At 35.3% G+C, this 17,412-nt stretch overlaps 1 protein-coding gene across 3 annotated transcripts in view; it reads right to left on the bottom strand.

Moving 5' to 3' along the window:
- The window catches only part of LOC140153229 (uncharacterized), a 31,617-nt gene extending 15,907 nt beyond the window's left edge, over nt 1-15,710 (bottom strand). The window contains exon 1 of one of the 3 annotated variants that reach the window (XM_072175916.1): nt 15,446-15,710. The gene's annotated coding sequence lies outside the window, so the exon portion shown is untranslated. Of the gene's footprint in view, nt 1-14,486; nt 15,077-15,112; nt 15,418-15,445 lie in introns of those variants that run through there. The other 2 variants (XM_072175918.1, XM_072175917.1) reach the window with 2 other exon arrangements.
- Nucleotides 15,711-17,412: the final 1,702 nt, after the last annotated feature.

The following is a 17,412-nucleotide window of genomic DNA, read 5'->3' on the forward strand; positions in this document are numbered from 1 at the left end:
TTCCCTAATCAGATTAACGCCAATCAGTACACAGACATTGGCTTTCAAGTTGCCTTGATATTTGTCCAATCAGACTGCATTAAACCACTAATGCAAACGGCAAATGAAGGTAGTTAGGAGGTCAGTGTAACTCTCACTGATATAACGGGATTTACAAACCTTATGGCTAAAGCACTCACATTATGGCAATACTATCCCCACTATCCTCTCTTCACGTGGATTGAAGCACTAACCCACACTTTAATTACAAGTAGAATCGATTTAACCTATTTCCTTGCAATATTTTGTTGAAATGTAACCATGCTATTTAGAAAACGAAACAGCATTTTACATGGTCATAAAATCCAGTGTAATTCCAGTGTCAGGGCGCTTTATTATATCTGCAAAACCCTATTTTCATGGAGCTATGTTGATTTACATGATTTATGCAGAAGAATAACAAGATTATTGAACTGAAGGCCTATAGATAATAACATCACTGCTCTTCTCCATCTGACTCATTAGCTCAGTTGGCAGAGCATCGGTCCGGTGATCCGAAGGTCCCAGGTTCAAATCCTGGATGGTCAGTGAAATTTTTTCACTGGCTGTCATTTATGTATGTGGAGACTTGTGTTTAAAAAAACCCTCTCTCAAACAAGATCATTGTATGGAGTGAATCTATTTCGGATTTCCTCCCGGTTAACAAAATGACCTTACACACAAGTTGAAACCGGAGGCATCTTTTGGTTGAAGCAAGCAATCCCATGTATTTATACCGCAGTGATGGTTAGCGTTAACCTCCTCTATGCACATACAGTAGTTATGGTAGTGTAAACGCAGAAAGATTCTGACGCAATTGTGACCAAAAAAGACATTATCCTTTGCACAATTTGAATTCAGTAAGAACGTCGATTCACATGATCTTGAGATGGCTTACAATATTAAGTTAATACAGAAAAAGCCAGTTTGCACATTCGCGCCTTCTAGCAAAGTATGAGTATTATCCATTTCTATACTGACATCACATGCTGTTCGGATGCCGAATTCTGCAGGTTGAATAACCTTGGACTACTTTATTTCTGTAATTTCCGACAATGTACTGATGTACTATTTTCACAGCATCACATTGAGTTCAAACATGCCTGCTCGTAAGGAGAGGTTTACAAGAGATTTTCTATACCATTTGCATGCGTTTTGAATTCCGGGTTTGAATACCTCCATAGATTCAAGTTCTTCCCACCCTCTTTACATTCAAGACACTACTCGCATAAAGACTCTTAAAATAGCAAAAACTGGCCTAAGGTATTGGCCCCTTAAATTTTTGTGAAGACTTTAGTTGAAGGTTCAGTTTGAAATCGAAGCAAGCTTAACCCTGACAAGTGGTAGCTGTAGTCTGATTCTCATATTAGTGAGCAATGATTAAATGAAGATGTTATCTGATACATTACGTAATTTTGGAGAAATTAATGTATTACATGTATACCGTATCAGTATATAGCCAAAATGGAAGGAATGGAAATATTTCCAACAGTATGCATGTTGAATTTGTGGACCAATACTGCTCATCTTTATGGATATACGAATCATATAAATATCACAAAGAGTATCAAAGGAAATCTAATAATTTCTAATCGTTTTCTAAACATTCTGTGGCATTCGTCTGCGCGTTGTACCTATAGCGGGCTAATATATTACTCAATATTTGATGTAACTCGTTGTCTATGACAAAGATAACTTCATCTTAACCGTTGTCGTCTAGTCTTGATGACTCTTTTTATAACTAATACATGCTTTCAATACAAACTATTGACAACGCCAGTTTGTCTTTCTACTATTTGTACTTGAAACTATTTGCTATTTCGAATGGAGGTTGTCTAAATGTCTCTTATGTAATTACATGTTAGAGTTTGTGGTCTGGAGGCTAGGCATGCTGCAGTGGCACCTCAGTCACGACGACATCCCTTTATAACAAAATTACCTAAAAGCTATATGGTTTCATAAGACTAAATAACTGCATTAAGTTTCAAGCTTATTTTACATTAATTTTAAAATGCTATTTCAAGACACTGGAGTAGGGTAGGGTCCATGGGCCCATGTTGAATCAGCTTTCACAACTAGGGAATTGAACTTTAGTCTGTATGTTTGAGGTTGAGCATATTAGCCTGGCAATGTATATGCATGCCTGAAAAATGAAGCTCATTTTATATTGTCTGTTTATTCAAGGAGATGACTAAAATTAATGTACAATGTATTTTAATAGAACTATTAAGTAATTCAGAATATCCTATTCAAATAGATATTTTTATAATGTATGAAGGCAGATCAGTTTAAAAACTTATACACCGTAAATGTGCCTGAAAATGGGTCCAAAAATAATAAGATTAACTCAGGAACCATGCACCACTCTACCGATATGCTACATGTATAGCTTGAAATCATTTTCACGTAAATATCAAATGGGAATAGTTCATTTGGTAGAACACCAGCGCTGTTACCTGGAGCCTACTAAGTAATTCATCCGTTATATAAGCACTCTTGGTACATCACTACTCTGTGAAGACAACTTCGTAGGGAAAATTCACCTTATGCAGAACAGCTCTGTCTAGATCAGTGTGCTCTGAAGTCTCTGGACTTGGGACCTACCTTTGGTGGGTTAATATTCATTCAGTTTTCAAGGTGATCCTTCAACAAAAGAATAAAACATAAACTGTTCTGATATCTTGAAAAGGTAGGATAACTTTAACTATATCCGCGAGGACAGAGGTATAATTACATAGGGAGGCCTAGATAAAGATGTTATGAAACCTGGACAGTGGACAGTTGTATATATACACCAGTAATCACAGACATAAATATCTACTACCTGGATGTACTGGCATTTAAAATCATCCTGTCAAAATGTGTCTCTACATAACAATAATATAAAATGCATACAATTACAACTAATAATATTGAACTAGCATGATGGATCATATCAAGTCGTCTAAATGGAATATAATGGTGACACCGATGCTGATTATATGTTAAGTCCTCCTTCCCCCTTTTATAATAAAGCAATGTAAATATTAGCCTGTAACCTGCCAGATAATGTGAGATGTCTGATTTACCTTCGGGATACTAGTACTGGACTTGTCAAAATTAATTTCAAACCTAAAACAATCAGAATATTCTCAAGGTCATTGTTACTTTAACCACATAATGACACCATTACAGCCTTATTCAATCCATTCATCCATATCATACACCGTATCTCTTACATATGAGGGTTACGCTAAGTAAATTCAATTTGCCAATGGAAGTTGATTCAGCTACATTTCAATTCTTATACCTTTTTAAAACCAGGTATATTGAGGTCGTTCATGAATAATTCAACTTGTGACACATAAAGTGGCGGGTAACACAGAGGCACACCTATTATAGCATATATCAACTACTAGTACTAACTAGGACACAATCTACATTCATATTTTTACCGACATTATGCATTATAAAATACCTGTGTAAGTTACATTTTACTTTGGGTTCTCATAAAAGTGTGTATGTTCAGACACAACCCATATTAAACGAATGAAATCAAATACGTGCATCTTCTCTTAATGGTGTACGATAACAAAACACATGAACATAGGATGCTACGTTGGATGAAACAAAATTATGCCCAGGTCCCGGGCACAGCTACATGTATCATAGCATGGAAAGTAATGGGTTGGAACCAGTTTTTGAATTTCATAAAAGTAGTGAAGTGATTGTGTTGATTTTATTCTGACATTGATCAAATTATGCGGACTAAAAGTGTTTACTTTGCGGAAAGTGCACACAAAAATGCCATTCCCAAATCAGATTAACGCCAATCAGTACACTGACATTGGCTTTCAAGATGGCTTGATATTGTCCAATCAGACTGCATTAAACCACTAATGCAAACTGCAAATGAAGGTAGTTAGGAGGTCAGTGTAACTCTCACTGATATAACGGGATTTGCAAACCTTATGGCTAAAGCACTCACATTATGGCAATACTATCCTCTCTTCACGTGGATTGAAGCACTAACCCACACTTTAATTACAAGTAGAATCGATTTAACCCATTTCCTTGCCAATATTTTGTTGAAATGTAACCATGCTATTTAGAAAACAAAACAGCATTTTACATGGTCATAAAATCCGGTGTAATTCAAGAGTCAGAGGCGCTTTATTATATCTGCAAAACCTTATTTTCATGGAGCTATGTTGATTTATGCAGAAGAATAACAAGATTATTGTATGGAGTAAATCTATTTCGGATTTCCTCCCGGTTAACAAAATGACCTTACACACAAGTTGAAACCGGAGGCATCTTTTGGTTGAAGCAAGCAATCCCATGTATTTATACCGCAGTGATGGTTAGCGTTAACCTCCTCTATGCACATACAGTAGTTATGGTTGTGTAAACGCAAAAAGATTCTGACGCAATTTTGACCAAAAAAGACATTATCTTTTGCGCAATTTGAATTCAGTAAGAACGTCGATTCACATGATCTTGAGATGGCTTACAATATCAAGTTAACACAGAAAAAGCCAGTTTGCACATTCACGCCTTCTGGCAAAGTATGAGTATTATCCTTTTCTATACTGACATCACATGCTGTTCGGATGCCGAATTCTGCAGGTTGAATAACCTTGGACTACTTTATTCCTGTAATTTCCGACAATGTACTGATGTACTATTTTCACAGCATCACATTGAGTTCAAACATGCCTGCTCGTTACAAGCAGAGGTTTACAAGAGATTTTCTATACCATTTGCATGCGTTTTGAATTCCGGGTTTGAATACCTCCATAGATTCAAGTTCTTCCCACCCTCTTTACATTCAAGACACTACTCGCATAAAGACTCTTAAAATAGCAAAAACTAGCCTAAGGTATTGGCCCCTTAAAATTTAGTGAAGACTTTAGTTGAAGGTTCAGTTTGAAATCGAAGCAAGCTTAACCCTGACAAGTGGTAGCTGTAGTCTTATTCTCATTATCAGTCCCAGAACAACGCCAAATATGGATTAAAAGACCTTTGACCTTGGATGTACAACAGCATGTGATGATCTAATGGGAAACTGTGCACATCAACAAACACCATTTCTATCAAAAAGGCAACGGCCGATATAATTTGAAACCACATAAATTACTAGAGTTGGTTCTTCTCTTGGATTTGGACCAAGCTTTAGAATATCGACTGTTGCGTTTTGAAATAAAACAAACCAGAAATTTATCACCCATTGTAAAAGATATGGCACATGTACCGAATACATGTACATACATTGGCTGACCTTGTGGATTTCCTGGCCCAGCCATGCTAACCACATAAGGAGATTATACGATTAACCTATAGTGCAGCTATTGTCATAGCAGGGTATTATTATGTAATACTCTTGATCCATATTTGGCGTTCTCTTGGACTGATTAGTGGGCAATGAAGATGTTATCTGATACACTATTAAATTACTCAATACGTAATTTTGGAGAAATTAATGTATTATATCAGTACATGTATATAGCCAAAATGGAAGGAATGGAAATATTTCCAACAGTATGAATTTGTGGACATACTGCTCATCTTTATGGATATGGTCGAATCCAACGAAAAGTGTACACGGCATGTTCAGGCCCATAACTTAAAAGTATTAATCAATTGGCATTCGTTTTTGTATTGTGTTTATTCGCCTTGATCATACGCTTCGCGCCATATATAATAAGACCCCTTCTGTGAAAAACTTAGACACAGAGACCCCAAAACATGCTATTTTTACCCATTTTTTCAAAATATTTCTTAAAGTATTTTTAAAAACAACTAAATCAGTTATGAAAAGAAGTCATTGGATTGAATCTAAATTGATTTCCTGAAAGGTGTGTATTCAAAGATTGCCTGTTCAATTTTTCACATATTTGTACATAATTATGAATTTTTGTGATAATTTTTTGAGTGGTATTTTTTACATTACCTACGAATACAATTTTTCATAGCACTAGATATATCTTTAAAAATGGAAATCACTAATAAATGTGCAATTGATACAAGCTTTGATATGTCCAATACTGAAGTGCATTGCATTCGGACATCTTTATGATTGTGTTTAGCTGCCAGAAATTCTAAATGGCACAAAGGTAGGTTTGGTAAAAAATATGCATTACCTCCGAATACATGTTAAAAGCTGTGCCATTTTCACAAAGTGAGAGAATAGTAAACAATAGTTAAGCAATAGGTGCAGGGTAATACACTCTTTATTTCTACCAAGTTTCAATAACCTGCGTTTAAATATTTCTGAGATGTCAACAATAAAAGCAAGTATTCGTAGGTAAATTTCGGTAACCGAATGTTACCTACGAATACACTTTTGACATCATGACAGTATTGTGAAACACCGCCATTCATGCCAATGCCCATATTGGTACATAACGAAGGCCTGTATGTTTGCTATCAAATCATATGTCAATGAAAGTTGCAAATTCACATACATGCCCACCATGCAAAACTGAATACGGCTTAATTGGTGAAAAATATATACTGAAATAGACGACGGTCTGCTCATTTGAAAGAAAAATCAGATTCAAAGGAGATTAGAAGGGGATAAATACTTGGATTTGTCAGCTGTCATGTGTGCTTCATTTTAAATGTTTACCGACCTTCTGGTTTCTGAGTAATTTGTGTCCAAATAGATTTATTCGCAGGTAACTTTTGACGTTTTCGCTAAGGTTACCTACGAATACCATGGAAAAAACGACTGTTCTCATTGTCTAATGATCTAGACAACACATTGATGGACCCTGGTATAAAGCTAATTGTAGTTGTCCTCAAACGAAAGGCCACAAGTCGTAACTGACTCCAAGATGGACTTCACAAGTCTGCAATAACGGTTTTAAGCGATTTGTGTGCAATTACAAATTAAAGTCACTTTAGTGCCTTTGTTTCTTACTTCAATCCTCTTTCAACCGCTGTAACCGACATTATTAATACATGATAGGGTCTAAAGTATCAATAAACGCACATAAAGAAAATAATACATTCAAAGTGCTTTATAAAATGAAGTTTTGATTGCGATATCCACTAAAAGTCTAATTCTTACCTACAAATACTGAAATGTTACTTACGAATACAGCATAATATATGATATGTGTAATGAAGTGTCCCTACCAATGGAAATTAATTGCCAAAAACTTTAAGCGGTACCCCAGGACACTATTATTACCCATATACGGATTCATTCAACAATTATTTATTATGTAAAATTGCTGATTAACTACTTGTATATCAAAATGAAGTGGTCAAAATCTTGCTAAAAGCATCAAATTTTTTTTGATCTACGGTAATAGCATTTATTCATTTGGACGTACCATCTAAAAGAGATCTAAAAACTACCATTTTATTAATTCATTACCATAATAGCAAAATTTAAACCTATAAACTCAATATAGATATTGTTAAATCGCTCATGTTACCTACGAATACCCGGGTTTCTTCACCTTTTCATTGTATAAAGCGTTAGGTGTATGCGTATAATTCATAATATTCTTGAAAACATATATCATACTCGTTCTTATACAATGTGTAAATTGATTCATACTCATTTGATAAATAAAATACAGAAACTGACCTAAACTTCATTTTCAAAAATAAACTAGCATAAATTGACTAAGATCATATTGATCGCGTTATAAAAATAAAAACAAATATTTTCTGGTTGAGCTAGCATTTTCCTGACACCTTGTGGTCTACATTACACGAAAAAAAGCGTTAATGGGAATATTCCATTTGTTTTAGGTTGATTAGTATTGCGATAGTGAAAGCATCCTAGTGGTATTCGTAGGTAACATTGGTTTTTATATCACATTTACTATCACACGTCCTGGATTTATTTTTCAAGATTAGTAATGGCACTTTTGGTTCCTATAAGGCCAATATGTCATCAATCAATGGGCAAAAGGAAAAAATTGTGGAGACATTTTTATTTCGGACTTTTATTTTTGGCCCGTGAACACTTTTGGTTGGATTCGACCATATACGAATCATATAAATATCACAAAAAGTATCGAAGGAAATCTAATTTCTAATCGTTTTCTAAATATTCTGTGACATTCGTCTGCGCGTTGTACCTAGCGGGCAAATAAATTACTCAATATTTGATGTAACTCGTTGTCTATGACAAAGATAACTTCATCTTAACCGTTGCCGTCTAGTCTTGCTGACTCTTTTTATAAGTAAAACATGCTTTCAATACAAACTATTGACAACGCCAGTTTGTCTTTCTACTATTTGTACTTGAAACTATTTGCTATTTATTTCGAATGGAGGTTGTCTAAAAGTCTCTTATGTAATTACATGTTGGAGTTGGTGGTCTGCAGGCTAGGCATGCTGCAATGGCACCTCAGTCACGACGACATCCCTTTATAACAAAATTACCTAAAAGCTATATGGTTTCATACGACTAAATAACTGCATTAAATTTCAAGCTTATTTTACATTAATTTTAAAATGCTATTTTCAAGACACTGGAGTAGGACAATCTGTATAGGCCAACGTTGAATCAGATTTCACAACTGGGGAATTGAACTTTTCTGTATGTTTGAGGTTGAGCATAATGCCTGGCAATGTATGCATGCCTGAAAAAGAGTGAAGCTCATTTAAAATTGTCTGTTTATTCAACGAGATGACTAAAAATTAATGTACAATGTATTTTAATAGAACTATTAAGTAATTCAGCATATCCTTTTCAAATAGATATTTTTATAATGTTATATATGAAGGCAGATCAGTTTAAAAACATGTACACCGTATATGTGCCTGAAAATGGGTCAAATAATAATAAGATTAACTCAGGAACCATACGCCACTCTACCGATATGCTATGTATAGCTTGTTTGTATTGTTTTGAAACCATTTTCATGTAAATATTAAATGGGACTATAGTTCATTTGGTGAATAGTTCATTTTGGTAGAACACCAGCGCTGTTAACTGGAACCTATTTCATCCGTTTTAAGATAAGCACTCTTGGTACATCACTCTGTGAAGACAACTTCGTAGGGAAAATTCACCTTATGCAGAACAGCTCTGTCTAGATCAGTGTACTCTGAAGTCTCTGGACTTGGGACCTGACTTTGGTGGATTAATATTCATTCAGTTTTCAAGGTGATCCTTCAAACAAAAGAATAAAACATAAACTGTTCTGAAATTTTGAAAAGGTAGGATAACTTTAACTATATCCGCGAGGACAGAGGTATAATTACATAGGGAGGCCTAAAGGAGGATGTTATGAAATCTGGACAGCTGTATACTACCAGTAATCACAGACATAAATATCTACTGCCTGGATGTACTGGCATTTAAAATCATCCTGTCAAAATGTGTCTCTACATAACAATAATATCAAATGCATACAATTGCAACTTATAATATTGAAAACTAGCATGATGGATTATATCAAGTCGTCTAAATGGAATAATGGTGACACAGATGCTGATTAAATGTTAAGTCCTCCTTCCCCCTTTTACAATTATTTATAAAGCAATGTAAATATTAGCCTGTAACCTGCCAGATAATGTGAGATGTCTGATTTACTTTCGGGATACTAGTAGTGGACTTGTCAAAATTAATTTCAAACCTAAAACAATCAGAATATTCTCAAGGTCATTGTTACCTTAACCACATAATGAAACCATTACTGCCTCATTCAATCCATTCATCCATATCATACACCGTATCTCTTACATATGAGGGTTACGCTAAGTAAATACAATTTGCCAATGAAAGCTTATTCAGCTACATTTCAATTCTTACCCTTTTTAAAACCAGGTATATTGAGGTCGTTCATGAATAATTCAACTTGTGACACATATAGTGGCGGGTAACAATAACACAGAGGCACGCCTATTAATAACATAGATCAACTACTAGTACTAACTAGGACATAATCTACATTCATATTTTGACCGACATTATGCATAAGGCCAAGTAAAAAAGAAACAAGTTTCTCGTCCGGACTTTTTCAAAAAAGGAGGAGGCAGGGCTTTACTATTTACTATTTTTCAATTTTTGCTATTTTTTTCCAAGATGGCCGCCATGCTAAATATGGCTGTTCAATTTAATCACCGATATTTGAGTATACTGATGCAATGTATGACAAAACAAATGTATCATTTTTAGTCCACTTGCTAAGCATGTTTCAAAATTCAGAAACAGTGAAAATGTACATTTGTTTAGCTTGACAATAGGCATATATTCGATTTACCGAAGTTCCTGGTTTATATCGGTTTGAAATCAATACCGAAACCGATATCGAACATTATTTTTTTTAATTTTTAAAAACATTTTAAAATGTTTTCCTATCCTTACACAAACTGTAACCCACCCCAAATATACACCCACCCAAGCCCAACTAACCTTGAAACTAATCAAAACCCTTGCCCTTACCCCAAAAGGGAATTAGGGAGAATTGATTTCACCTGAAAATCGGACCTATAATGTTTTTAAATGCATGAATGTGTTAACGTTTTAATTACTTTATTTTGCCTCATTTTATCGAAATTGTTATTTGGAATTTTTTTTTTTTTTTAATTATAAAAATACCAAATATAGGTCCGATTTTGGGGTGAAATCAATTTCATCCCTAATTCCCTTTTGGGGGTTGGGGCAAGGGTGTTTGGCTAGTTGAGCTTGGGTGGGTTTGTATACATGTAGTAAGGTTTGGGGTGGGTTAGATTTTGTGCAAGGGTAGGAAAAACAGTTTAAAACTTTTTGGGAAAAAAAAAATCGATTTTTTTTTTTTTTTTTTTTTTTTTAAATAAATAGTAAATAGTAAATAAAAGGAGGCGGCGGCCAAAAAGGAGGCGGGCGGGGACGAGAAACTTGTATTTTATTTTACTTGGCCTAATATACCTGTGTAAGTTACATTTTACTTTGGGTCCTATCAAAGCGTGTATGTTCAGACACAAGCCATATAAAACGAATGAAATCAAATACGTACATCTTCTGTTAATGGTGTACGATAACAAAACATATGAACAGAGGATGCTACGTTGGATGAAACAAAATTATGCACAGGTCCCGGGCACAGCTATCATAGCATGGAAAGTAATGGGTTGAAACCAGTTTTTGAATTTCATAAAAGTAGTGAAGTGATTGTGTTGATTTTATTCTGACATTGATCAAATTATGCGGACTAAAAGTGTTTACTTTGCGGAAAGTGCACACAAAAATCCCATTCCTAAATCAGATTAACGCCAATCAGTACACTGACATTGGCTTTCAAGTTGCCTTGATATTTGTCCAATCAGACTGCATTAAACCACTAATGCAAACTGCAAATGAAGGTAGTTAGGAGGTCAGTGTAACTCTCACTGATATAACGGGATTTACAAACCTTATGGCTAAAGCACTCACATTATGGCAATACTATCCTCTCTTCACGCGGATTGAAGCACTAACCCACACTTTAATTACAAGTAGAATCGATTTAACCCATTTCCTTGCCCACATTTGCTGAAATGTAACCATACTATTTAGAATGAAATGAAACAGCATTTTACATGGTCATAAAATCCATTGTAATTCAAGAATCAGGGGTGCTTTATAACTACTACCGTTATTTTCATGGAGCTATTTTGATTTATGCAGAAGAATAACAAGATTATTGTATGGAGTGAATCTATTTCGGATTTCCTCCCGGTTAACAAAATGACCTTATACACAAGTTAAAACCGGAGGCATCTTTTGGTTGAAGCAAGCAAGCCAAGTCTTATAGCGTTAACCTCCTCGATGCACATGTGTGCCATGTGAAGTATCTACTATCTATGCAAAAAGCAATTTTGTCCAAAAAAGACATTATCTTTTGCGCAATTTGAATTCAGCAAGAAAATCAATTCACATCAATATAAAATGGATCTTGAAATGGCTTACAATATCAAGTTAACACAGATAGCCAGTTTTGCATATTCGCGCCTTCTCGCACAGTATGAATACCCTTTTCTATACTGACATCACAAGCTGTTCGGATGCCGAATTCTGCAGATTGAATGCCCTTGGACTACTGTATAACTTCTGCAATTTCCGACAATGTACTGATGTACTCTTTATATTTTCAACACACATACTATAGCATCACATTGGTTCAAACATGCCTACCCGGTACAAGAGGTTTACAAGAGATTTTCTAAACCACTATGCATGCGTCTTGAATACCTCCATACATAGAATCAAGAAGTTTCTTCCCACCCTCTTTACATTCAAGACGCTACTCGCATAAAGACTCTTAAAATAGCAAAAACTAGCCTAAGGTATTGGCCCCTTAAAATTTTGCAAAGACTTTAGTTGAAGGTTCAGTTTGAAATCGAAGCAAGCTTGGTTTGACAAGTGGTAGCTATTCCGATTCTGATTCAGTGGGCAATGAAGATGTTATATGATACATTGATCAATACGTAATTTGGAGGAATGTAAAATATCGGTATACTCATACAATAGAAATTTTACCAAACGTTTTTTTACAATATATTACTTTAGTTTAAGAATCGCTGGATTAATACTGCTCATCTTTACGGATCATTTTAAATATTGCAAATAATATTGAAGGCATTCTGATTTCTGATCATTTTTTAACCAGTTTTCTGTGGCAGTCGTCTGCGTTGCTTGCATGCATGTAGCGGGCTAACAAATTACTCAATATTTGATGTAACTCGTTGTCTTTGACATTTGATAAAAGATGTCTTCATCTTAACCGTTGCCGTCTAGTCTTGCTGACTCTTTTTTAAACCTCTTTCCAATACAAACTATTGACAGCGTCAGTGTGTCTTTTTTACTATTTGAACTTGAAATGTATTATTTGATATTTCTAACGGAGATGGTCTAATGTCTCTTATGTAATTACATCGCGGTATGTTGGAGCTGATGCTCGTGCACGCAATGACACTTCAGCCACAACGACATCCCTTATTAACAAAATTATCTAAAAGCTATATGGTTTCATACGACTAAATAACTGCATTAAATTTCAAGTTAATAATGTTTTATATTAATCTCGAAATGCTATTTTCAAGATATTGAGTAGGACACTCTGGGCCTATGTGAATCGGATTTCACAACCGGGGATTTTAAGTTTTGTGTATATTTGAGATTGAACTCGTGCCTGGCAAATGCATGCATGCCTGGAAAAGAATGAAGCTCATTTTATACTGTCAGTTTATTCAACAAGATAACTACAGAGTCATGTACTGATGTTATCAATTCGGCAAAATTAGATGTCTAACAAGCTTTAGAATAACATCTCCTGCATCTTGCTCTATTGCCAATGGTGATTCAAGTACACGTTATCTAAATATCGCCGCATTCTTGTATCTATCGTCTTTTTTCTCTTGAATTTATAATGAACTTGAGGATATTGACCTGAACAAAAGACGAATCGCTGTTTTTCCACTCGGCTGTTTTTCATGATTAATTGTATTGTACATTAGTGTAAGGATGCATTTGACACCGATATAATATGCACATGTTAAAGTCTCACGTTCACTGGCTACTGACACTGACAGCTTAATTGCATTATATAATGCCGAATACAAAACTTCACAGATATACACATTCAATAACATTCTAGCGCATGCAGTCAGAGAAATAAAATGCAGATGCAATCAGAGAAACAAACCCACTATGCCCCTGATGGATGCACTAGTATACATTCACATGTAAATCCCCACACCAACCCTTCTCACATCTGAACGCACCCCACCTCCACCCCACCCTGCACACACCAACCCACCCCATCATAGTCTTAATAACTGACACATAGTAAAGTAATGTCGTTTTACTACATCTCGCAATACCACTGAAAAATGCTTTTCTTACTCATCAAATTCTAAGACATCATCCTCATCGGGACAAGCATACATGTATATATTGCACACTCCACCACCAGCACGTGACTCCCCCCCACACACACACCCACCCCACACCCCCATCTTCATGATCTTGCATTCACGAGATTCGAGGGCTCACGTGTCATTCAAATGACGTAATTATCTAGTTGACACGTTGACACACGCACCCCCATCACAGATTCATCATCATAATTACCCCTCCCCTCCCTATACACACACCCACTATCCCCACCACAATGTTCATATACTGATGACACACACATTATACCAGAGCTCTTCTTACCAGTTGAATTTTTGCATTGAGGCAAAGCACAGATCCATACTATGGTAATTCATACCGTGTGTATCCCCGTGTGACTCAGCACAGTGTCAAAGAATGCCTAATATTGTATTTTTAGTAAGCCTTTAAGGAACGTGCATAACTCTGCTTTTAAAGTGAGTGCGATCACATCTTAATTTTTTCCTCCATCGCTTTATAGGTCATATTAAATTAACCAGATAAAATTGGAAGATTATAATTGTGTTCATTGAGAGTGAACAAATTAGAATCCAACCTGAGACATCCCAAGCAGTGCGAGACAGTAGTCAATCAGAAATCCGACGTAGAGTGGTTAGCCTACCTTAAATAACAGCAATTATTAATGAAAATTGACAAGTGTAGACGTTACTATTCCTCCTCTTATCGCTTTTATCATCCTCAGCTTTGTCACATTGTCATCCACAATATAGTCATCTGCACAGATATATGAATTTTATTTTCATTCAGTTTAGCAATTCATCTCACACGAAGTAGCATTGGTCTCCTCTACGTCTATGCAAGTAACACGTAGAATTGCTGTGGCTTGCTTGCTTGAATAGAGAGCTTGGTTGTCAAATGCATAATAAGAGAGAGTTGACTGTGTCCGACCGACGTGTGTGTTTACCTACACAAGCAAACATCCCATGAATATTTTCTATTTCTTAATCGTTGATGTGTGACTAGAGTGAGTAGTTTCACGCTCTATGTAGATTCTTTGCAAAATAGCAATTCAAATATTTTACGCACCCACGCTAGCATAAAATATGTGACAAAAACCGGTAATGCAACTATCGCGAGATGATGTTGCTGTTTAAGAGAACATGTGTTTTCCAAAAGTGCGTTAGTGATACCACTGATTCATGATGTGGCATATAACGTATTGTAGTAACAAGGTTTCACTGATCCTCACTTGACATGCATGTTGAGAATGTAAGAAGTACTGATTACCTGTTATGGTCCTTTGTGTTCGGCTCCTTAAAGATTCAGTTAAAACCACTCGTAGTCCTCATCTAAAAGCTTATCCAAGCAACGGATTTACTCCATTCTGAATTCATAGTATTCAACTACAAATCTTCCCTCCGGTTACAAGTGACTGACTGTACGTTTTCTTCAAACCGCTATTGTTCCCTTTTATTCCAGCATTTTAATGTACCTCTGAGTAAACTGCATAGGTCATAATAATTTCTTTATGAGGGTTATTCTGTCGTTCTATTGTCCCACTAGTCACGGTAAATTTACCACCAACTACTCAAAAACCACGACAACGGCTAGAATACCTACCTTAATAATGAAACCTTCCTCGTATATTAAATATCATCAATAGAAATATAGCACTCAAAAGCTTGGTCAACTCCGGAGTAATCTATCCTTTAGTAGTTCCCTTAGCTGATGTGATAAATAAATGCAAGATGTGGCCCATTGCTAGTCGGTGACCTAAGCTGAGAAATCAGCAGCTTTGAATTCATTATATTGAATTAAGATTATTTAGCATCACACTGTCATTAATTTTGCGGAAGCCCACGATGAGGTATAACATTGATCTCACTTATTAATTATTCATATTTTGGTATATGAGGTGAACACACGGGGTGTTTAGAACACCTGCCCCCACTGTGAGATCTTCACTTATAAAAAATGATATTCATGTAATATCGATATATTGAATGCAATAATCGGATTTAAGGAGATAAAAAAATATGTTCAGCGAATTTATGTGCATGTAAAAGCTTGTTATTGTTGCGGTGACAGATTACTATGCAAATTGAATTATGTACGTATTCCGATATTGAGTTTTTTATTTACTACATTTTTAGAAGAAAAGAGGGGATACAAAAGCAGCAAAAGATGAGTCATAAAAATTATCATATGAAATGTATCTACATTGTAATCATCTTCGTATTGTAATATCAGTCGTGTAATAATGTTGCTGTTATTGTGTGGCCCCGCGGGTGTGGTCCAGCCATGGAAGAAAGGTCCAGCGTTGACTAAGGCATTTTTTACCAGTTTTGAATGAAAGGTCGAATACACGGGCATCAACCTTCATCTTTCATAATAACCGGCTGTTGATATTCAAATCAAAACGGCATTATTGTAGTATTAGATATCCATTACGAATGAAACGTGCTGTTTTTATTGCTTATTTTTATCATCATAAATTTTAATTGAATATTTATCAAACTTATGTCTAGCGTATATGGCAATTTACATGTAGTTGATAAATCGTCAAATATTTAAAATATGGATTACCTTGGGTTTTTTTTTGTTTGTTTGTTTTTTTGTTTTGCATTTATCACAATTATTAAAAACCCTTATAACATCAACGAGGCTGGATATAAAATTTATGGTGTACAAAATTACCTTTAGTATTTATAATAATGATGTGCAACAATTATTATTATTATAACAGTACAAAATCCAAGGACATTTCCACTTCCATGCGTGAGTCACTTTAATAAGGATAATGATTATGTTCTTTTCAAGTGTGTATTTTCTACAAAATATAAATTCAATACGGTACTACTTTGTACTTGTAGTCATAAGCATGACTTCACAACATAAAAGTTTGTTTACGTTGCATTATTTAAGCGTTGACATTCAGAAAGCTTGCATGCATTATACATTTGCTATTTTAAAACATCAACCTAAAAAGGTCTGACAAGAGACTTTCAGTCGTCAATTTTGCAATGACTCTGATTTTTCGCAAACCCCCACCAAACACTACCCTTAGGGGTATCATGGCGCCCCTTAAATTAATGATATTGTTAGCCTCCTTTTATGACTCTTAACCGTTATTGTAAATTGAATTTGGTTTGTTTGTTTTCATATTATATCTGAACTTAGTTCAAACCAACTCATGCGTGTTTCCCTGAACCTTTGAAGGCCAATGACCATAACGACAATGTGTTCCGACTTAAATAAAAACCAATGTATTAAATGAACGACAATGTGCACTTTTAAACAAAACAATGCATTAGTGTAGCAAGAGGAAGTAAACTACAACCCTCTCCGTCCAATATCTTACTTTTATACAAGTTCCCTTTGTACACGTTGTTTGATCTGCACTGGTTTTTTACTGCAACCGTTGTCAACTTTCCATAACTTTTCAATGTTGATTGATTAGACTCACATTTCCAAATTCACGCGCATGATCTGAACACAGATCTGAACATACCAAAATCTTTATCTTACAATTTTACCCCATCATGGCTTAAAACATGGGCTAAAAATGAAGATACACAGGGAAATTT

The sequence above is a fragment of the Amphiura filiformis genome, chromosome 5 (assembly GCF_039555335.1).
Source record: "Amphiura filiformis chromosome 5, Afil_fr2py, whole genome shotgun sequence".
Classification (NCBI taxonomy): Eukaryota; Metazoa; Echinodermata; class Ophiuroidea; order Amphilepidida; family Amphiuridae; genus Amphiura; species Amphiura filiformis.